This window comes from Falco peregrinus, chromosome 9 (genome assembly GCF_023634155.1).
Source record: "Falco peregrinus isolate bFalPer1 chromosome 9, bFalPer1.pri, whole genome shotgun sequence".
Classification (NCBI taxonomy): domain Eukaryota; kingdom Metazoa; phylum Chordata; class Aves; order Falconiformes; family Falconidae; genus Falco; species Falco peregrinus.
Window position 1 is genome coordinate 34,712,079 of NC_073729.1, and position 22,962 is coordinate 34,735,040.

Sequence of the window (22,962 nt, forward strand, 5' to 3'; positions counted from 1 at the left end):
ATAACCCTATGGGATGCTTAATGGCTTTAGTCCTATGCCGTTTGCCAGCTATGTGATCAGAAACGTTATCCCACTGATGTCAGAATTTTTAATAGTGATAAATGCAATGCAGACAGCATTAGCTGTCACTATGCTCTATCGCTGCAAACACTTTAACACCAAGAAGTAACCCCTTCCTCCAACTCAGACCTGAGATGCTGACATAACAACTAAGGTTAAGGCTCAGCCCCACAAACCCAGAACTACCATCAGGCTAAAGTAGGTGTCATTTACCACAGGCAGCTTTCATTTCCAAAGGGTTTCCACTGTCAGGAGTTCTCCCCAAATCAATGTTATCAATCCCACTTGTAATTTTACAAACTTCAAAGGGTTAAGACAGCAAGCACATTTATTGACTGGTGCTTCTTGGTGGGTTCAGTAAAGCATGACTGATTAGAGCCCAGTTCTAAAGAGCCCAGCTTTGTGAGGCTGGAATAAATGGGAGTCTGTCAATAACTCAGATCCAGGCATATTGACATAGTTTACAGCCTCAATAGGCAATTAACACTTTACAGTGGATATTACCCAGTGGCCTCCCCATGTTTTACTGCACATTTTCTGCCGTCAGCTGCAATATTGAAGGTTTGGAATAAAAATGATATTGGACAGACAGCACCTTTGTTCAGCTGCACAGAAATTTCTTCAACATCTGGGAGAGATCACAGTTTCATTCCTCTTTATGCACTCTCTCACACCCCTTGTCTCACTTTCTCTATCATTTACAATTTCTAGCCTGCATTGGTGAACTCAAGAAACTCTCTTAACTAAGTAATTAAATCTGTTAAATACCAAAGCTCCCAAGGGAAACCCCAAAAGAGTGATAACCCCAGCATTTTCTCCCACCATGGGAGAGGCTAAGTTCCCAAATGAATGCCTCTTTAGCAGACAAATTATGCTGACAAATAACCAAAATTCACCCAGGAACCTTCAAAGCAGAAATAGCTGAAAAAAGTTGCATTCAGCTCACAATCATCTCTTGTAATCAGGACCAAGCCTATATCCCACACTGATTAAGACAGAATTGCAATACAGCTTCCTACTAGTTGCACATTGACAGAAAAAAAATCCACAAGAAGGTGGATTCTTTCTTGGTTTTCAATGTTTAGCCCTAGCGAAATATGCTGACTTAGCATTTTGACACCACTGTCATAGTTGTTTAGTTCAGTTCTTTCACACCAGCAGCATCAAAGGACAAAGTCCTGAAAAGCAACTGAGATTCCCCTCTCAAGCTCACCAGGGCTGGCACACAGAGACATCTGCCCTGGCAGGAGGGAGCCCGAGAGACCAAACAAGAAAGCAAAACCAAAGCAGATTTACAGCAACATTTTGCTTGACCAGCCTGTAAAGAACTCTTTCCTTTTACTAGCAATAAAGAAGATATCACTTACCCCAGAACACAACATTTGAGGGAAAGCCTTAACAGCCCCACAGCACCCTACTCACAAGCCAGAAGAGGCAGCTGGGAGAGGAAACAGTCATTTACAAAATGGATTCAGCTGCTTCTTGTTACCTTGTTCTGAGAGGAAGCTGCAAAGCAGCCTGTCAGGAGAAGACCTTGAACCAAGAGCTAAACCTGGCAGAAATGAGGCAGGAAGGGATGAGAAAGGGGGTGCTGGGGGGCATCCCCCTGCAGCTTTTGGTGCTCTTGAGTCTGGGAGAGGTTCAGAATCAGCTGCACCTTGCAGCATGTTTCACTGCTTTGCTGGGTGATTTGCATGGGGATAGGGTGCTGTTCAACGTGCACTCCCCCTGCTTTAAACGTGGGACCAGCCTGGGAGTTGCCTCTGTGGCCTGCAGCGCTCCTGTGTGCCCTGTCGGGTAGCTAGCTGCCTTTTCCCAGGTGTGCTCGTCCACAACGAGATTGCAGCACTCTTTAAGGCTTACACACGGAGGTGAGAATGAAGAGAAGTTTATTCTTTAAGACTACACAAAGTTACAGGCTCTGAATGAAAGAGAAAATGCCTCATCGTTGATTCATACAAAGGCTCAATTGAAATTACACGAAGATGTAATACAAGCTGTAGAATTCCCAAAGGCAACATTTTCATAGAATTGTTTAGGTTGGAAAAGACCTTTAAGATTCAGCAAGAAAAAGAAATAATTTTCTCTATATTTGTCTTGCAGAGGATTCTCTCTCTTACCTTTATTTTCTTTCAAGGGAGGAAAACTCTGTAGATCACAATTTACATGACTGTGAGAGGTGATAGAGAATTGATCTTCATTTTTGCTGTGTCCAGTAGCAAAAGAAACCAGGGAGCTTTCCCAAGAACAATCAAGATACAAACCCAGTCCCCAGGTGCCAATATTTCACTTACCTGAAAAATATGGAAGACTTGTAAACTATTTTAAAATAAGCCATGTATTTTGCTCTTCACTTTTTTGACTAGTGAAATATTACCTTGATTGTAGAGTTTTTTGGATGGATTGAATTTATCAGATATTTGAAATTGATATCCTGTATTTACAGGCATCAGACTGGCAAATGGATTTGCCATCAGCAGCTCCCATTTACTTTCAGACTGGAGAATTTGGAATTCTGACCTATTTAATGGAAACCTCGGACAAGACTAGTTCAAGACGAAGTCACCAGCTTGAAGAGGACAAACAATACAATTTTCAAGGATGCCAGGAGTGCCATGGAGCCTTTCATTCTGTGTCTAAGGCTTCCTACACACTCAGCATCTGACAGTGCCATTTAAATACAGGGTTGCCCAGCTAAGGCTGGACAAGCTGGGTCTGGAGCCAGAGACAAACCAGCACTGAGCTACAGCTGTGCTATTGGGGTACAGCCTTACACCCATGCACCTCTGCTGCTCCTGGGAGCCAACACCTCTGTGCTCCACTGATATATTTTGTGTGGCTGTTCCAGCTAGCTGGGCAATAGCCCAGGGGTCTGAACAGGCTCTGCAATGAATATGTGCAGGTATCAAAAATGTATAGCTCACTTTTGCAACAAACAAACATAGCCCACCGGGCTTATGTTCTGGAGTCACTTATGTGGTGCTGAAGATTTTACCCCAGGGGTTATTTCAGTGAAGATTGTTTTTCTTTTTACCAGAGTAGAAAACCTGATTCATAGGCCAGTGGTAGAAGGGGAACTTCTCTTTGCCTCTGTATTAATGTCATGTGTTTCCCAATCACAACCCCCAATTTTATGAAAGGCAATAGATAAAAGAATTAGGAGCAGGATTCAGAGATGACAGCAGGATATCTGTAATGGCTGGCTTTCCTCTTTGAATTTCTCTTAAGGGATAGAAATACTATAGTAGCTTTCTTCCTTCTCCCTGTCCTTCCATGTATGAGAAATGGAATAGGTTAGAGGCATAGTCGAAGAAATATATATTAACACGGTATCCTCCACACTGAGAGAAGTCAGTGGGAACCGTTTCCTCCAGGAAAAAAAAAAAAAAGGTAAATATTAAGTCACCTTTCCAAGGGAGGAAAAGAGAAATAAGCAGAGTTTCAGAGATGAAACCAGCCATGTCTACAAGCTCAAAAGAAAAAGCATCCCTGGCAGACTGCTGGGAGAGAAGCAGCTGCAAGTTTGCTAAAGGAGACAAAGTACAACCTGTTCCTAAGTTGCTACTTAAAGAAAACAATCACTTCAAAACTCTTATCTTTAATTACTTCTACTCACGTACCAAAAATGAAATACATACCTAAGAACAATGTGCACTGTATACAAACAACACACTTTTTCCCAAACAGGCACAGTCCTGGAAGTGTCCTGGACTTGAAAAAAGGCACCAAGAGGCAAAGGGCTTCTCAGGAAATAAGATACTGTTCAGCCTAAGTATAGACAGGCAGCTCTGACCTTAAAGAATCATGGTAGCTAGTACATCTACTGAAGGAAAAAAGAAAAAGTAATAAAAAAAAAAATCCAAACACAAAATCAATCCCTAAATGCTGCTGTGTGTTTGCACTGAGCTTATTTCTTCTGTGGTCCCTTTTTCTGGAAACAGGTGATGTCCCCATCCTGTTTTGCAGAGGGAGCCAGCCCAGTCTGGCAGCCTGAGCTGTGACCCTTGTGTGGTATTCTGCCAGGCAAGTACATCTGGCAGCTCTTCTGATCTGAAGTCCTGTGGTTTCCTTTGTGATGTGGCAAAGCACATGGCCCCCAGTACATCTGTATAATTAATGTGAGGGGAAAATATGAGCAACAACAGAAAAAGAAAAAAGAAAAAAAAAGAGCCCTCAAAGAACAGAAGCTGTTCAGGGTCAGCAGAAGGTCTGATAGCAAAAAGATGCAATGCAGAGCACAGGATGGGTTTGCCTCCGTACGTTTAGGACATGAGGAGATGAGGAGAGCTCTGATTGCACCCTGTACCGTGGAATAAGTTCTCCATCTCTCGCAACATCTGTTTTACCAGTTTCTGATAGTTTGCAAGCCCTGCAGAGCAGGGACACTCTCTGTATTTACATATAAGGTCTCAGCTGGACCCAATAGCACTATAGAAACAAGAATAAAATAATCATCTGCCTATTGCAACCAGCAGGAGTTACCATGTCTGCAAAACTTTTTTAACACCATTTGTTGTGTTTTACCATACCGGGTTTTTTTGAACATTTTACTTAGGGAAGTGGCAGGCTGGGATAATGGGAACAAGTGCCCTGTAAAGGACAGCGAGAAGTTCAGCTGCAGCAAGGGCCGTGGCTCTCGAAAAGCAGAGCTGGCAAACCAAAGCACCAAAGCTGCATGAAGCACCAGACCCAAAACTGCAGTGATGCTGAGCACAGAGCACCGGCACTGAGTTGAGGACCCGGGGAGGTAGTGATGACACCAGGGGACAGGAACTCCCAAAGCCTCAAACGGTCATTCCTGAGCCCTGTTCCGCTCAGATCTTGGTTCTTTGCAATTGCACTGTTTGAAAAATGGAGAAACAAAAATAAGCCTTTTTCTCTTAAAGGAGAAAGGGAAATCCTGAAATTCAAAGGAAACTTCTGGTGTGATTTATAATATATATAAAAGCTCTGTTATCAGGGAAGTGTTGTATTAATTTCTTCCCCCCTATACATACTAAGGGTCATAGGTAGGAGATGAATTTCCATGTTTTATATTATGAATACTCTCCTGTTCAGAACTTCTCTGTGCCACCCCCTTTTGTGGGGATTTCATTTGTATTTATAAAAGTTTGTGTGTCATTCCACTGCATTAATGGATACTTAACATGCTAACGAGTATATTTTGGTAAGGTCTTATTTCAGATTTCCCATGATTACGAATTCATCTTACACTGGAAGTAATAGTCCCAATTCTAATGAATTCCTCTGGTATTAACATGCCTCACAAGTGTGTCCACAGGTGCTCAAGTGCAATTTAGCATTAGTTAAATGAGTTAATGGACACCAAAAGTTTCACTTATTTTCTAAGTGATCCATTAACACACACACACACACACACAAAAATAAAAATTACAAAAGCCAGCAAGCAGATTCCTTTCATAAGATAACTCAGAGATCTGTTCTCCACATGTAAATTTTGTTTTGATACCAAGAGTGGCTCTTAAAGCACTGGCTGAATGGATGCATATCACAGGTGTCAGAGTGCAAGAAGCTGATGTGAAAAAGGGGAGGAGAGGGTGAAAATTTGTACTGAAGACACAGGGGCAAGAGGCAAGCCCAGGGCAGCAGGACAATATTGCCTGATGCCAAACAGACAGAGGTGATATGGCCACTGTTAAACTAGCAGTTCTGAATGGGTAGTAAACAGTAGTAGTTTGTCAGTGACTGCTTAGGAAAAGGTCTTATGAGTTAAACTAGTTTTTATTTTAAGTTCTATTATCACTGGGCAACTGAGATAGTAATAAACACAGTAAGTCTCTCTATGTTTTAGTTTCATCTTTCATAAAAGTGTCATTAGAAATTTGAAATGCCTCAGTATTGAATCAAAATATTTTAAGGTTGTTAAAATGTAATAATTTCAACTAGGTGAGGAGGAAGAAAGGACACTTTCTTTCCTGGTATTTAAATTCAAGTGTAAGCGAAGAATACTAAGCCTTGTGAATAATTTTAACAAGAAATAAATCACTGGAACAAATTTGATCATGGGGCACAAGCTTCTTCACTTTATATTCCATAACTTTCCTTCAGAAGCTGAGACACAAGAAACCCAAACATGCAAGTTGTGCAGCAAAGAAGCTCCAGTGGTACAGGACTTGCTTTAGTGAGCAACTGTCAGATCTACCTAAAACTGTCCCAGCAAGAAGCATATGCCAAGTGCTCGTGCAAAATGGCATACATACTTGCTAATAAGCCTTTTATCAAAATTACTATCTTACAATTTATTTTTTCTGAAATTAGATTATAGAATTTTTCCACAAAAAAATGCAGTTCATCATGTTGGATCCTCTAAACTTCAAGGAGTTTGTTCACCCACTAGTAATACAGGCAAACTCTAAGTTCTCAGTCCTGCATCAGGGCTTATAAACTACAGCACTCATTAGAGTCATGGAAATGCAGCATTAGGAGATGCTAAAGTAAGACCAGAGTGTATTTTATGAATTTTGCCTTAAGAACAGAGATGCTCTGTAGCATTATTCTGTTTGGGTATGAAAGGCAAGTGTAAATGCAGATCAACATTATTTCCAGGCAGAGGGAAAAAAAACCCCAACATATATATATATATATATATATATATAATATATATATATATATATATATATATGGCAAATGGGATCAGCAAGGGGTGTTGTGGCCAGCTGGGAAGAGCAGAGAGCAGAAGGGATGTGGCTGTCAGCAGGTCACGGGGAGCAGATGGAAGGGAGATGCAAAGACAGCAGAGAGCTGTGTGAAACAGAGCAAGGCAAAGGCAATGTGGGCCACACATTTTGCACCAGCCTCCAAAGCGCCTTGCTACAGCTCTGGTCCTCTCTCTGATGTAAGCAAGCATATAGCTCAACAGAGCATGCTAAAACAACTGCATAAACAACGTGAAAAGCAAATAACTGAAAGCATTTTACTTTTAAAAATCTGTTTTCATCAGTTTAAGGTAATTAGTTCTGGGAGATGATGATAGAGCGGTGAAAGTTGCTGCAAGTGACAGCAGTGAAACTCCTGACACAGATATGGTACAGATTGCACCACCAAGTAACACTTCCTATGTTTCAGAAATCACATTGTCAACAATGTTTCCAGGCCCTGAAATTAGCTGAAGTAATCAGGAGCTGTTGGCAGTAAGCAGCAGGCAGCTTGCTGGATTGCCTTTCTTTTTCACTGCAAGAGCCCCTGGTCATAGCTTAAAAACCCCCATACCTGTAAGAGCATTCAACTGAGTTTCCCTCTGTCTGGGTCCAAGGGGCAGCCTCCCATAAACAATGTAAAGATCCAGGTCCTTGGGCTTTCTGCAACACTTCCCCAGCACCATCTCAGCTTCAGAGAGAAGTGGCCATGAATTTGGCCAAGGCCGTTTTTTTTTCCAGGCAAAACAGAGGTCCTTCCTTTTTGTGTTCCCATCAGAAATATAGAAATTTTAACACTGTAAGAAAACACTTAAAATTGAAAAAGGTTTTTTTCCCCAAAACATATCTTGCTGTCTTCCATTTTCTCAGATCTCTGTTGCGCTATGGGTAGATTAGAAATTAGGCACGTCATTTCTATCTGAAATGGGTTTATTCTGACCTGATTTGGGTGACAGCTCTGAGATCCTAATTGGTTATGATATGCCAGAAAAGCAGGCACCTCTGCAAGGGTCCCTGAAGTTTTCAGTACTTGGGGTCATCTCATCTATTTCCTACAGCCAAGTTACTGGGCACCAATTTTCCGTTTATGCCTTTACACCCAAAAAAAGCATTTGGAGACATTTCCTCTGTGCTGCTCAGTCCTGTGCAACTGCACAACAGCAAAATGACAAAAACTGTTGGAGATCACTACAAGCAGCTGAAATTTCAGTCATCATTTGCAAACCTTACGTTTGCCTAGAATCGCTTACAATTCAACCCAAGGGTGTGCTTAGCTACAAGGATGATACAAAAGATGATACAAAAGGAAATGCATCCTTTCTGCTCCTGTGTTCCAAGGAGCGCATTGCTTCCAGTAGGCAAACGGTTGCTGCCAGAAAGCACACAAACCTGCCTGCCCGTTGAAGCTCTACCCACATGGTACAATGAGAAGTCCTGTCTGAATACCCAGACAGTTGGGTTGCTTCACCAAGGCAAGATTTTCGACCCTGTAATATTTCAGGTAAGACCTTTCAAAAGGACTACAGCTGTTTCCAGCATTTCGCTCCCGTGCAGACCCAGTATAGGACCTATATGCCAGGAGAACAGCCTCCACGCAGGACGGGTCACTCCACCGGTGGACAAGTCAGGGACCATGGGATCCCAGATAGACTGAAGGAAGGTTGCCTCTCCATGTATCTCCACAGCCTCTGCTTGAAGCCAGAACATGATTTCTGCAGAAGGCTGCACAGGATAAGGTCTCTTTTGTTTTACTGTGAAGGTCATAAGTGTCCTGATGAACAAGAATTTTCATCCCTCCCTGGCCTTGCACCTGGTTTTCTCCATTTGCCAGTTTTCAAATGAAGCATAGCAATAAATCATCATCATCTCAGAGGCAAGTCTCCCTGCAAACACAACATCCTAATTCAATAGAAGACGCACATGTTCCGAAGTTAAATCACTGCATGCTCACAAGAGGGCACATATTGTTCTCTTTGTTTCCCAACACTTTTGATGTTCTTGCCTGTTCTGCCGTATCTTCAGATGACATCTGAGGCAGTTACTAGTGGGGGTTTTTGCTTGTTTGGGTTTTTTTTTTACACTCCTTAAAACCCTTGAGGAAGTACCTAAACAGGATTTCTAGATTAATTCCCACATGCCAATTCCAAGACTCTCTTCTTCCTCCACAGAAGTTAAAAATAGAAAAGATAGTTTAGCAAGGCAGACAAGTCAGTGGATAAAATCCCAGGAGTGGTGGAGCTACAGCACCAGGGTTGTTAACTAGCACGATGCAAGTATTGAAACTGATTTGGTCCCCAAGGTCTTAACCTTCTGCCCACAAAACCCACCTCAGTTCACTGATCCTGGCTGGATGTTAGGTCAATGTACAAAGAGACAGGTCTTCAGCTGAGAAAAATACAATTCTTATTTTGTGGAAGTTAGAATCATCTCAAACAATCACACACATAGTAAAGGCAACCTATGTTTTCTCTTGAGAGGGAAAAAGCATTAGCTATATAGTCAGTCCAAAATGCCAGGACAATGACACCTCTCAGTTTGATAAAAATTCAAGAAATAAAACTAGTTTTCAAGGAAAGCTTGCTCTCCTCATTTTTTCTACGAAGTTTGTAAAGAGAAACCCTTAGAGTAAAATCTCTTAAGCCCTGACACTTACCTAAACCCAACTTTTGAATAACCAGTACAAAGTTGGTTTTTTACTGTATTTTGAGTTTCAGAGGAGAGAATACAAAAGGCATTTTTGGATAGTCAATAGAAGAGGAGGAGAAAATCGGTACAAATACGCAGTATTCTGAGATCATGAGAGACAAAGTCTACAAATGAACAATCAAACTCCATTTCACAGCTTGAATTTGCCTTTGTATTTTGACCCTATTGGGATAGAGTGAGTTGTGTTTTCAGCCTTGTCTTAGTAACTAAGAAAGGGGGGAAAGCTTAGTGATTATTTTTTTTAAACACAAAGTTTTTCGTGCAAGTGGAAACAAAGGGAGAAAAAAATAGCCTAACAAATACCAAGATTCACTTTGCCTTAATGTTACTTAAAAGGAAAACAAAAAAGCACAGGTTGGTGATATTGGGATCACAGTCACTGAGTTAATGTGCAGCTGCAAATATGGAAGAACTTAGAACATAGAAGGACAGAAGGAGAGTTCATCAAGTCATTTATAACAGCAGAGGCAAAGCAATGGAGAGTCTACATCCTCACAAAGAGAGGATAATTCAACAGAAACCTCACTGCCAAAGGCCGTAATTACAACCAGGCAGTTTAATCATGCACCACGCCTTGATTTAGCCTCCAGGTCTGACCTTTTGGCTCTGCCCACAGGCTTTGTGTACACAGTTGGCATGTGTGGAGATGCCTCATGCCCTTCTTCTAAAGGTAACAGAAGAACATAGTTGAGCCTCCAGTTCTACTTTTTTTTCTTTTTGATGGTAAAAGAAGAGATGACTTAAATTTGTCCCTTTTGTCTTCTTTTTCATATAGCTTGTTTGTGGTTCAATTATTATGACATTCTCCCTGCGGATAGTGATGTTGGGGGAATCTGGTAATACTTAACAAAAATAAAAAATGAAAGAATCTTGTCTGCCAAGCAGAAAGTAATTAAGGAACCTGGAACACACAGAAGGCAATAAAGTCACTGAAGGAACAGCATTCATTAAGCAAGATAAAGCACAGCAGGGCATGCATTCCTGGCCCTATACGCTGTGCCCTACACACCATCAGGTACTCAAGGGCTAATGCCATAGTGCTACACGTAAGACGTGTAAGGCTGCAAGCCGGGAGCCAGAGGAACAGAGCACTAATGAGTGGAAAGCCCAAACCGCAGTATCTCACTGCTCTTCTAAATCAGCCCTTGTTTAAACGAAAGTTCAGCAGTCAGCTCAACAAATAATTTCAGACAACATTCTTAGCCTAAAGTTGCTCCTCAACATTATTCTAGCACAGTATTTTTCACCTATGAATTCTAGATTGGTGGAAGAATGGCCCTCAGCAGACATTTGTTGCTCTGTGTTAGAGATCTGTTAAATTCTGACTAGCTGATACCATATTGCCTCCACTTCTGAGCAGCTACCTCTGCAAAACAGAGCAACAAAACAGGAATAAATACTCAACTCCAAACTCTTGTGTTTACAAGTTCAGTTTCTTCAAGTGTGCACATAGAAATCCTTTAGTTGGTGTCTTCAGGCAAGCTGCAGTAACACCAACTCTCCAGAAACATTTACTCTGTAACGTGACAACTCTTATTCTAGGGCATGCCATGTCCCACCCCAGAAGCTGCTGCATTTCATAGCTGATTGAAGAGATCTCAGGTGCATGGCAGAGTCCTTCAAAGTTATCTGTTTGTATCCAAAACTCTCTCTTAAATAATATGGTTGTAGCTGCAGTATTTAGTCTTCTTAGATTGCCACAACATAGGAAGTTGTTATAATTCCCAGTTTACACAGACAAAGAAAATTGTCTTGTTCAAAGTCACACAGAAAGTAGGTGGCAGGAGTAGGAAGTGAAGCCAAGTATCCCAGCCCTGGTCATACCCTAATTCCTGATCTCCTTCATCATGACCTAAGAAATTCAGGGATTTTTTTCCCTTTGTTTCTTTTTCTTCCTGTCCTCAGAATGTATTTAGGTTTTATTATAAACCTTTTCCGTTCAGCCCTTAAGGCTAGAAACATGATTTGTACCACAAATACACATGACTCCGGGACTTAACGCTATCTGGTAACTTCCCTCAATTCTTGCCAACTGGTTGCAATGCCACATTTGTATTCCATAATGATCTAAAATGCTTACACAACAGGTAATATGCACATAACCAAAACCCCTAGATTAAATTAAAACTATTTAAACATTTGACTAGTCCCACCATGGCCAAATCAAACATGCAGCACATATGAAACTATCAGTGTTTAATTATATTCCTATATAAAATATATATTATATTGTATATATAAAAATATATACGATAACATACTCTAGTTCACTGTTTTTCAAATATATACACTTCAACTGACTGTACATAGGAGCTGCTAGACACACCTTTATAGATGAGGACTATTTTGCTGATAGAATTAACTGCACAGTATCAAAGCTTCATTTAGCTAGACACAAGAAGTATAGCTAGACACTGATCTCAATGGATACTTGCTCCTGAAGGGTGCAAGGCAGCTTCCAAAACCCTCCCATGGAAGCAGCCCCGCGCACCGGTTGCATCCCAGTTTGCCCAAACAGATCCAGCCTGGCCCTACACCGCGCAGCTGAAGCCCGGTGTAACCCTGCCAACAGCCGCATCCCTGCAAAATGGCAATGGCACCGGGACCGGGGAGCTGGGCACGCTGACAAAATCCAGGCAGCTTGGTTTACATTCTATTTGCAGCCTGCTTCAGGGAAAATCAGGGAGAGGAGGAGCCCGCAGGTGCTGGGGCTGGACCTGGATGAGACCCATCATGCCTGGGCAATGGGGGTGCAAAGCACAGCCCCCCAGACCCTGTGTACTGCTGGCACTCAACAGTCAGGTCTCACAGTAAATCAGAAGCTTCATGCAGTACGGCAACTCACAAATGCATAGGTCCTGACATAGCCCTTTTACCGCTAAAGCTAAAGGGAGTATGTGCTATTAGCATTTTCCAGGGGTGCCCAAGAGCTCAGTGTGCAACATGGGAGATGCTGCCCAGTTGCAGAGCTTCCCGTCATCAAGATCTTAGCTACCTGCTTTCTGCAGTTATCATCTTCATCCAATCAACCTTTAGAAAAACAATTTGTATTTAGTCCTTATCTACAAGGACAGGTTCAAAGAGCTCCTGCTTTTTTCAGAGCTGCTTTTCTCTGTTCCCTTGTTTCTAACACTTCTGCCTCCTGACCGCCCGTCAAGTCACACTCTCCAGCCCCAAAATTTGCAAGATGTTTTCTCAATTTATACACTCTCTCCCCTTTAGTTTTTGTGTGCATAAGAAGTACCTTGAACTCCTCAACTCCTTCTGACAATGCCGCCTTAGGTCAGGCCCGGGGCTGTCTCACCTGAGTCAGGAAGCGGCATTTTTCCATGTAAAAATCAAACATTTCCCATTTAAAGGACCACTCTGAGTGCCACAACCAATGTAGCTTACAACATGGCAGGGAGATGGGAAGAGGAGGAGAAGGAAAGAGAAATCCAGTGTTTGGAACAGTGGCACCATTGTCTGAGTATATAAATAAAGCAGGAGTTTATCATAATTTATTTATAAAAACTATTTCTAATCTAATTCTTTGCATATTATCTAGGGGCAAGAGAGACGAGACAAAAAAAATGGTTCTTAATCAGGAATTGCCACATGGAGTAGTTTTGATTAATATGCAAAACATAGATTATAAATAGATTTATAAATAAATGATCAACTACGGCTGCTGCTTTATTTATCTATGGACTTGCAGAAAATTTGAAGGCTGAATTCTGATTAAATGAGAATCACCGGTAATGGTGGACTGGCTGGCTTAAACGGACTGGTAAAGGAAAGTGAGAATGTATTTGCATAGCACCTTTGATTCAGAACTCCCAAGTGCTTTGCAGAATTAATATTATATTTTAGGGGTCACTTCATGCATTACTGAAACACAGCCTCTGAGGAGGAGGGAAGATAACTTTCTGCATCTATTTCACCTTTCATTGAAGATCTCAAAGCACTTTGCACACTAATTAAGCCTCCTATTATCTTTATGCAATCCACTCCTGCAAATTGCTAAACCAATGCAATCTAAAGTACCAGGAATAAAACCAGGGAAAATTCATCAGCTGTTCTTTGGTATAACTTCATTTCACTTCCAGATCATCAGGTTGAGGTCAGCTGGTCCCTCAAAAAGCTGTCCTCACCTGAATGGCAGTACAGATCCTAAAGCACAGCATTCAAATAACTTAGAAGTTAAGACCCATTGCACCTGATATCACATCGGCCCAAACTTCTCATCTGCGAGCACCATAGCATCCTGTGATGATCAAACCTCAGCCCCAAAGTCTGCACCTCTGACCTAAGAGCCTGAATTTTTTTTCACTGATCCATTCTGCCATGGTGACGCACACATGAATAGAAGGCTGAAGTTCAACATGACACTTGAGGCCAACTCTAAAGATGTGACAGTCTGCAGATGCAAGTCTGCCCATTCCCATCTGTACTGAATCTATTCACCTGGGTCAGACTTGCCTGTATCCATCCAACAGCAGGACACAGGAGGGCCATATAGCCACTGAAAATGCCTACGAGTTGGTTCAGCCTCTTTCATTTACCTTACCATTTAAAAATAAGAAAGTCAAAGCATTTTTTTTTCATATGGCAAAGCTGTCCTGCCAAGTCAGTTTTCACAGCTGAGCACTTCCCAAGGTGCCAGTTCTGCAATTCAGGGCCTGGATGTGATCCCCTGAGCATGATGGATAGCTTTAAAATGAAGGCACTGCGAGAAGTACCAGCTGTCCAGGTGCACATTGGATTAGCATGGCTGAACCACCCCTCCTCCTCCTCTGACTCCCTCTGAGGAAGGAGCAGGAGCTCATCCCGTGCAGGCAGAAGGCTTTGGCAGCAGGAGAGACACAAGAGCCCAGCAGACGCGGGCAGGGACACAGCCACACGTAGGTCACACCTTATCCAGATGTGAGCCTGCTTTTATTGTGTCCGAAATAACTCACTGTTACCTGGCAAGTTTGGCCGAATCCTTTCCAATCCCCTTCATCTGACAACTTCCTTTCCGACGCCTTCATCCCAACAACCAGTAGCTAAAAGAAGAGACAGAGCAAATGCAAAATTAACTTATTTTCTCTGAATAAATCAAGCCAACCTCCAGCCTCACCCTCCCCCCCCCCACACACACACACTTCCTCCCAGTGCCCATTCCAGGTTTCCAGATGGCCCTAGAAAAGGATTTCATTCTAAACCACGCTGCTAATTAACAGGTTCTGTTATGTTTAAAGGTGGAGACCACCTTTAAACGTTCCTTGCACACAGCAGTGGAGGATGCTCACGCTGCATGGGGCCAGCAAGCAGCAGCAGCCACTTTCAGCAATGGGCACCTCCGTAGTGCTTGTCATGAGGACTGGGTGGCTGCCTGGGCTCAGCTCAGCCATGCCACACAAGGTGGACACCAGCGTGACACAAGCATTCTTGAATGAAGGTTTGTCTCTCTACAGGTTTTCTTGTCTTACAGTGCTTTTTGAGACAGCACAGGACACGTTCCAGACGTTCTGGGAAAGCTGATTCTCTAAGTGACATAGTTCAAACTCCATTTTGTAGAAACCGTATGCCAATACAGTGCTGCTTCCTCTCTCCACCCAGCAAATTCCCAACGTGGACAGTCTATTGACTAAACAGAGCAAATTTTACCACAGCAGTAACAGTTTGTCCGGAGAGAACATTACCACTCACTGCCCGATTAGAAGACTTGAATGCACGGAAATGCCTTTTGAATAAACACTTGACAACCCTCAATAAAACTGTAAGAGAGAGTTACTGCAGATTTACTACCCAGGAAAGGCAAGCTCTTCACAGCATAGCCAAGAGCTTACTGCTTCTTATTTAATGCTGATAAATGCAAGAGCTTCGCACTCCCACAGCAACCTGGGTTAAAGCAGCTTAGCAGGAAAATAAAACCGGTACCTTCCGATCCTCCCACAGAGAATGAAGAGGAACCACAAGTTTGCCACGGTGAGTGCAAGCTGCATACGCTTGCTCCAGGTCGGGTGGCGTTTACTAAGACGTGGGTCACTCCTTGGGTAAGGCAGCTCCGCCGAGCAGCAGCACAATCGCTGGTGTGCTCTGGGTTCCTATCCCAGTTTGCTGCAGGGTAACTGCCGCTGTGCTCCGGCCCTGCAATTGCAGAGGTGAGCTGGGGGGCGGGGGGAGGGGATTGCTGAGCATCCCGGCTCCCCTCCAGTAACACACATCTGCGGGCCAGGGTGGTGAGACCTCTCCCCCTGCTGTCCCACGTGAGGAAAGGAGGACCATAAAGAGAGCCCGGTGATCAGCCTTTACTACGATGGTGCTTAGACAGTATTTGAGTTTTCTGAAAAAGGGTGATGGGCAAGGAGGAAGGGACGGGTGGGCTCCCTTTACACTAAGCCAGGTTGCCCATTAGGGCGACCCATCCACCTCGGGCAACAGCCCTTCCTGCACGAGCACAAAGGGGATATTTACAACCCCAGGGAGGATACCGCAGCACATTTGTTCTGCAAATGAACATTGACGTAAAGGTCTTGCCCTTGCTGATGAGCATTGATGTGTTTTTTTTCTGTACTCACAGTTCTTGGTGATAGGGAAGTATTCACAGGGTAGTTTTGTTCTCCTCCTTAAGGAGTCTAGCCCTGCGCTTCAAAAGTAAACACCCAACAAAAATTATTATTACTAATTCTCTTATCTTTATTCCCTTGAACATGTTCCCTCCCTGGTAAGGCTGCAGTTGGTGCCTTACCTTCTCGGAAGCACCCAGGGTGCTGGGGCTCACCAGCCCCTGCGAGCCAAGCAGCCCCGCCAGAGCTGTACCACCCTGCCTGGCAGCCGGTGCCACGCTCCCAGCTCTCTTCCAAGACAAGAGCAGCGAACAGGCCCAGCCAAGGGTAGTCTCCAAGGTCCAGACACTTGGGTATAACAACTGTCCTCTTCAGCTAATGGCAACCCTTCCCATTGCATGGCTAATCGTGGCTGATGTTTGTTTTATTTTAGCAGCGGCTGCTGCAGCCGGGGATTGAGTGAGCCGGTAAACTGTCCTTTGGAGACCTTTCCTACTCACGCTATTGATGCTACAGCAAGCAATCTTTGGGGTAATGGAGGAGGGCAAGCAAATAACATTTCCCTGTAGGCCCCCACTATTATTTCCTGTCTAAAAAGTAACATGAAATGTGATCTACAATTGTAGTAATTAAAGGCATAATATGCTATTTTATCTGTTATTGGACCCCTCACACAAGTAAGTGGAGTTATCTACCTACTGCTGTTCCAACTGCTTTCTGAATGCAAAAACGTGATTAATAGCTCTGAAAGACAAAAGGGCTTAAGCCGTTTAAAACGACACTATTCCCATAGGACAAAGGTGTATCATTGCTCAAATGAGGGTGCATCAACACCTTCATGGTTTTCTTCATTTAAGCCCTAATCACTTTGCATAGCAGAGATGGAGCCCTAATGGTTTTCTAAGTGGGGAAGCTGAGGCAAAGATGAGAGAAAGAAAAAGGGTTTTGTCAGGACCCTGCACAGATCCATAGCGACATGCTAGGACAGAGGCGACTTCCCTGAATAAAGTGGCAGATGGATACAGATTTAGGAAGCCAGTGCCCAGGCAGCTGACAATTGTCGGGATACAAATGAGAGAAAAGAAGATCGTTCTAACCCAAAACATCGCTTAAAGAATAAATAGCCACACTCAGGTGGTAATGAGAACACTGATGCTGGATTGTCCAAATTTACCGGTGATTTTCGCCTTCTTCTAAAACAATGGGACGAACTTCGCTTATCTCTTACACAAACGTTAGGGGCATGCTGAGTAGTGGAGCTATTCAACCTCCACACCCTTAGCAATCTACGGTTTGAAAAGCACTTTCAAATATGGGTCACAGTTTGTGTACAAAAATGAGAACATTTAAATGTAGCCACTTGCACATTCCTAGCAGGCTTCTGCAGTTGTTCACATTAATTTAGTAAGGAAGGAGTATATAAATTAGATGTCGAGATGGTGTGTAATCAGTCTGTGCATGCGTTTACAGCAACAGTATATCCTTTTGCTTCTGCATCAGTAAATAAAAACCAGTAAAAGACTCGTCTCTCTCTGATACCAGACAAATCGCCTTAGATTTGAAAACAGGAACTATCAAGGCACAAAACTGACAGAAAAGCAAAGGCTGTGAGAGAAAAATCTTCCAATACTGACATTTAAGCTGGAATTGGTGAAGAAAGAATAAAAACTATACAAGATACACCACCACCCCCATTTTCATAAACAAAAGTCAAACCCAAAATTCTTCCTGTGCAATGCTTTCAATTGATAATGTAAAGTTTCTGCCACCAATTTTAAATACTATTAGTGAAAGCTGAATATAGTTTGTATCCTTTCTTTCACTTCATCAAATGCTATGAAGTGAAAGCTATAATTACGTCCTGGCTATTGACCTTTTTTCCCCCATACAGAATCATATCCAAATGTTTCACTGTTCTTTTTAATGCTTCATTTCTCTTAATGGCAAATGAGGTTTCAAAATGTAGAGGAAGTTTGGAAAAGATATTGGTAAACAACTTGGAAAATAAAGGCAGAGAGAAAAATTAAGTAACACCTGCGCATCATTATTTAAGTTGTTGAAAAAAAAAATATTAGGAACATAGAGAAAGCTTTTAAACACTTACAGCAGTGACTTAATTCTGCCTAGAAGAGAAGGGGAAAAAATAATGAAGATTTAGCATAATTTCGGTTTATAAAATGTAAACACTTTTAGTGCAACTTAAAAGTTTTCTAATTTAAGATGTGTAAAATCCAAAATCAGTTGAGATCTGCATTTTTAAATTATTTCTGCAGCAAAGTTCATTTCTGATTGACTGAAACAGCAAAAGTTACAGTGGGTGCTTATCCAGCCCAGCACTACAACAGTGTCATTTTGTTACCTATTTATTGACCTTCCTTGAATCTATCATGCTTTCACAAATGATACCAGAACTCTACCATGTTCAATTATTTCTTCACCTGTGTTGCAAAAGATGCAATTTATACTGAGCAACTTTTTATTTCTCATTAGCTTTATCTTTAATGATAAAGATTCATCCTAAAAAAGTTAACAGAAAATAAGCAAACAAGTACAAGCCCTGCACTCGAGGCAATATTGTTCTGTACAAGGAAACAAACCCCATTTGTGTGGCTTTTTTTCTTTTTTCCCCAGAAAAGTTGCATTAAAATTTGCTATGTATGGAAGTACACATGCATTCACTGTTAATGCCAGTCAATGAATGCTACAGCTACACAGGGCAAGATTTTTTTTTCGTGTGGATGATGAATAAATATATTACCCAAACCAATGACTCTCTGTGCTTGTCTGAAGCAGAAGGGAAACATGCTCTAATAAGGCAGGATGCTCCAGCACGTCTCCTGAGCACGACACACTTGTGAGAAGCGTGCTCTATATGGGAAAGAGGCAGAAAACGCCAGTGCAATAAAATCATCCCAGAAAGGAAATGATAAAGAAAAGCTGAGATTGAAGGTGGTCCTTCTCTCTTGGAGAAGTGGAAGACAGACTCCTAGCAAAGTCCTGTCAGCCATTCCGTCACTGATGTGTGACTGCCATTAGTTGTGCAAGCTGCAAATCTACACTGAGGGACCTGGTTACACATGTACCATCAACTGATTAGGAAAAAAAGCCATAACAAACTAATCTTCCTCTTACTTGCAAGATTGTCCTGTGAGTTTTGACTTCGTTGACTTAATGTCCAACTCATTGACCTAAATATTGATTCATACAGAATTTCTGATATGTCTGAGAGGACCAAACCAAGCTCTAGATTTTATAACTCAAGTATTTGTCTTTTTTTTTTTTTGCTTCTTTTTTGCTTGTATTACCACAATCACAATGGTAAGGACACCTTATTCAGCATTTCTATCAAACAAATCAAAGCACATATTACAAAGCTTCTCAAGGGATAAAGTCTAAGTCTGGGGAATGCAACCTCCAGATCTCTGTATGAAGTTATCAGAGTTGAGAGCAAACAGAAAGTGCCATACTGCTTTCTCGAAAGTAAATTAATGTCCAGCATCTAGTCTAGGAGTGCATATCTACCCCAAACATACCTACTACTGAATTTACGTGTTTAAACAGTGTCTTGGACAACAGTCAGGGAGCCTTCCCTCTGCGGGATGGACAATTTCAACTGCCCAGAGAGACAGGACAAGGGAAAAAGCAATAACTGGTCTCAATTCATAGGCTGGGCAGTGAGGAAGAGATTCAGTCTCATGTGTAACATTTCCAATTCACAAATTACAGTGCAAGTGTTAATTGCAAAACTCTATTTTAGGATCATGGACAGATTTAATTTTATGAGCCAAATCCTGACTGTTTGTTCTGCATCACTGTAGTTCCTGCTCTAAATTACTGGGGGCTATGACACTCGAGGAAAACAGTACAAACCCAGTTACAATAGTAATCATGGGTCATCGTAAGGTCCCATCTAACAAAGACTATAAAAAATTCAGCCCCACTGCTTCTAGGACTAGGAAAAAAATTGCATCTTTAGGAATCATTTTGAGCTGACACACTGCACCGAGGTGGCTTTTTCCCTTCGCAGCTTGTGTACAGCAGTTCAGCTCTTTCTGTTTTCCCTACCAGCTGCTCTACGAACACTACCCCTGTCAGCGGGAAGTTACAAAAAAATGAATGAAGACTGATGATTAACGAAGAAAGAGGGTGAATATTAATCATGGAGTCAACATTTGATGGGAACATTGATGGAATAGTGGTCCCACTGGAAGTTGTTAGGAGTTGATTTTTATGCCCCAGGGCAGTAGTTTTAAACCAGGACTCATGATGGAAGAGAGGTTGCTTGTAATGTTTTAAACAGGCCATTGTGGAAAGCATACCTTCTCCCGCCCCTCCCCCAGCCTTTGTTGTGCTAGGTTAAGAGCTAGCCTAGGCCTGTTGTACACCCTGCATTCCCCCAAAACACCCAAAACTGTAAAGATCCAACCTTTAAACAGGAACAGGACATCAGGTTTTTTCCTTGCTGAACCGCAAGCGAGCCCTCACCACCTGAGGCCACTCACATTAAGTCAAGAAATACTGATGCTGCTAGTTCTGAGCAACTTTTCTGATGTTTGCCATGCTTATATTACACCAGGAGAAGAAGAAGGGTCTTGGACAACACACCTCCGTAGCTAGGTAATTCGGGTTTGCATTTTGCCTATTTGCAACCCAATCCAAACCCCTCTGAAGGCAATAGGAGTCACAGCTACGTTATGGAGCAGCGTAGCCGAGCCTTCCTAGCCTTGGCTGGAATTCTCTGTATCTCACAAATGAACAAGTGTACTTGCAGTCAATACTGTATCTGGAGTGCACAGCTGATACTCTTTTTCTTTGGTATCACACAAAATCATTCCTTATACCAGATCATTGATTTTTCTGCTGGAAAAACCTTGCAGGTGCTGCCTCCAGGCAAGCTTCATCCACGTACTAGACCCAGCCACTAGACCTCTGAAAGTAACAGACATATGAAATACTGTAAAGATACTGCAGATTTACTGCACATATCAATTTGAATTGGAAAGTCATAGAAAGGACTTGCAAAGTCACTCAAATATGGCTGTAGTCTGCCACTGAAGTTAATGTGAGTTGGATGCCCACCAATATCCAGCTCTTCCAACAGTCCTGTCAAGCAAAATGGGCTTTTGCATACATTTCACAATTTCTGCTGCAGTTGTTTCAAAGGGGTTTTATCTGGGAGAGGGGACATGGCAATGGAAGAAGGGCTATATTCAGAGCTGGCATCAACTGCTGTAATTCTGTTGAGGTCAACAGACTTACTGAATTTCTCAGTGACAATTCCTTGGTTTTCCTATGGTGCTCCTTAATCTAAACTCAACCGATACTCCAAAAGGATGCAGAGTCATGGCACATGGCCTCCTTCCTGAACCTTGCTTTACAAATTAATCCATACAATAGCTCTCATCAGGAGGATATAACATGATGCCCAGCAGTTTCATGTATAGACAAGGTTATTTTTCTAAATAATGGTCTAGTTCAAAAAAACACAAACAGCTTTCATACTTGCAGCAGAAGGTTAGGCAGGCACATGTAGAATATGAAGGGTTATGCATGCATTTTTCTGTAGATTTAGGCTGAGGTCTTTTGCCTTTCAGCAATAATCAGTTTCCCAAAAATGAAGTGTGACTGCTTGTGGCATGTAGCTTGGCTACCCCTCCATCCACATGTCCCACAATATGAAGGTAAAAAGCAAAACTGTTCCTTTAGTTCCAGCTATAGTGAATATTGAAGCACGCTACAGTTCCACAAGTTAGAAACAATCCCGAAGTCACAAAAAATAAAGCCTCCTAAGTGCACTGAGGCTGTAAGAAGCTGAACAGCAGAAGTTGTTTAATCTTCAGTGTTCCATTTTATCCAGAACATTGGGCCTTTAACAGCCCAGAAACCTTCAGGTGCATTTTCATAGTTAGTTAATGCTGTTCCACAGGAGGGTGATTTGCAGATATGCAGGTGATTTGCTTGGCAGCAGCATGCCACTGTGCATGGACCCTGCTCCATTTTTGCCTTTCAGTTCACAGAATATCACTGACAAATGTACGGGATAGCCTGCCTGCTTTCGCAGCAGCTGCTTGCAGAAAGAGAGCGGTACACCAAGCGGCAGGCACAGAGGGGATGGCTCAGGCAGCCTTTATTCTAACATTCTTAGAAAACTAGGTGCTACCTTGCAAACGGTGCGATGCACTGCAGCTCCCCTAAATAAATAACTTTTTAATGCATCTGTCATTTCAGTTGTCAGACCAGAGACAAGGTCAAGCTTGGAAAGAAATCAGCCTGCTCCATCCTTGACCCGTCATTCATCACTGCATTTGTCCACAGCCAAACAGCCCAGCTGCTTAACAGGGAAAATACCTTATCTGAGCTCTAAAAGAGTCCCATTTCTGCTATGGAGAACTTTATTAATAATACTCTCCAGAAAGCAGCAAGAGTTCTGATGGACAGCTTTGCAGGGACATTTTTCAATAGTCAAGCTTAAAATCCTATACTATATACCGGATTTGCAGGCTGGAGGAGACAAGAGGTTAATTTTGCAGAGAGCAAATGGTGACTGTTTGTAAGTTATTAGTGATTCAGTGTTATGGCGATATATGAGCCTTGCCTTCACCTTTCCTCATGTATCATGCTGCATGCCATCATAGTCGTGTTAACACTGCCACGCTTCATGCAGGTCCTCCCTCAAATCGCTGGGCAATAATTAGCATTGCCAACTCTTCCTTCTTAGTGCTGCTTTCACAGGATTAGACACGGTTCTCAAAATATACACCTCCTGAATTCATGTTAATTCACAAGGATTTCAGCTAACTTTACAGGAAAAGATTCCTAGTTCCGAAGGAAAAAAAAAAAAACAAACAAACCAAAAAACCAACTTTAAAAGGTGAAGCTCTGTCTCTAAGGCAAATAACTATGCGCTTTAAGTCATTCTCATACATTGCTGGCATTTGTCTGAGGGTTTGGGATTTTGGGGGTGTGAGGGGAGAAGGAAGGAATGGGAAAAGAAAAGAAAAAAGGGA

General features: G+C 42.3%; 1 long non-coding RNA gene across 1 annotated transcript in view; it reads right to left on the minus strand.

The window, feature by feature from the left end:
* The window catches only part of LOC129785214 (uncharacterized), a 206,854-nt gene extending 192,436 nt beyond the window's left edge, over positions 1–14,418 (minus strand). The window contains exon 1 of the long non-coding RNA XR_008748895.1: positions 14,369–14,418. This is a non-coding gene — a long non-coding RNA (uncharacterized LOC129785214). The remainder of the gene's footprint in view (positions 1–14,368) is intronic.
* Between the last annotated feature and the right edge of the window lie 8,544 nt (positions 14,419–22,962).